Here is a 1414-nt window from a genome sequence, read left to right as displayed (position 1 = left end):
CCTGAAGGTCTAATGCTACATCATTTACTCACTACTCACACACACACACACACACACACACAGGCCTGAATTTTACGAGTGCGCCGCAGTTCGTGATAGCACACTCTGATGGCAGCCCCCGCAATATTACACGTAGGGGCTCATTAGCATCAGGGCGACACGACGCCCCCCTCCCCCCCCCCCCATATTATGTGGGGGGGAGGCAGGACGTCCAGTGCCATGATGGACATTGGCTCAGCTGTGTAAATAGGGCCCCAGCAACTGCTTCCTGAGAGCTGACAAAGAAATATTTACCTCACTGTTGAAGAGTGGGGCTGCTGTCAATGTGGCAGCAAAGCAGAAAGTCTGGGGAAACTCAGCAGGTCAGGCAGCATCTGTGCAGAGAGAAGCAGAGTTAACTTCAGGTCTGTGAACTTGGTCACGTGATACACACATGCAAATAGAGACAGAAAAGAGCGGAAGAAAAAATAAAGTGGAAGAGTTTGATACAATATCTGAAGAGATTTTGTTACGGTTCTTCAAGCTCACTGCAGAGTCCTTGATTGTAGGCAGATCTTGCTTTTCATTGAGGCCCAGTATTCTTCTTAAACCTCGTTTGCTGTAGGAGACTTTTCTCTCTTGGGGTTCATGTGTCTTCAGTGGATTCACAGGCTTGTGAGAAAGAGATGGGAGCAGACAGGAGAGATCTTCAGTCCAGGAGCAAACAGTCTTTCTCAGTTCAAACTCTCTGTGACTAGTTCAAAAGACCCAGGAACAGCCAGTTAGTCATTTGACCAGCTGGATTGTATCACCTTAGCAGTCTCTGGACTGCTCCTCTGCCACAATACCTGGTGATCAAGATCCATTGTGGGTTGAATGTGTCAGGGAATGGTCCTTTGTCCTTCTAAGCACTGTCTGTTACAGTGCAAATGTCTTTTCCAGCTATGACTGATCTGTTTAACAAGTCATTTCATTGCTCCAGTAACCGTTTAAAATCAATTTCATGACAAAATTAATGTGCCTCATTCTTGGCAGGTGGGGGCCTCGCATGACACTCCTAAAACTTTTGGTTATCTAGCAATGGTGCTGAAACTGATGGCCCTCTGGGCCTGTCTGTTAGGGTCCATCCTGAAGTGGACATACTCACTGGCCCTCTGGTACAGGGCAGTGGTGACCTCCCTGATGCAGCGGTGCACTGCTGACTGTGTGACCCCACAAAGGTCTCCTGTGGGCCCCTGAAATGCTGCGTAGACATCAAGGTTAAAAGCCGCTGTCACTATGAGGACTGCAGGGATAGGATGTCCACTGACGCCCATGGGCTGCAGGTCATTGTTGAGCAGGGCACAGAGACGTGTCACCACCCTCTACATGCGCAGTTGCCTCTAACACTGGCATTCTGACATTCGCTGACATGTCATGTGGGGCCTGTAGATGC

Source organism: Heterodontus francisci, chromosome 29 (genome assembly GCF_036365525.1).
Source record: "Heterodontus francisci isolate sHetFra1 chromosome 29, sHetFra1.hap1, whole genome shotgun sequence".
NCBI classification, from domain to species: Eukaryota; Metazoa; Chordata; class Chondrichthyes; order Heterodontiformes; family Heterodontidae; genus Heterodontus; species Heterodontus francisci.
Note: the sequence above shows the minus strand (reverse complement) of the source record.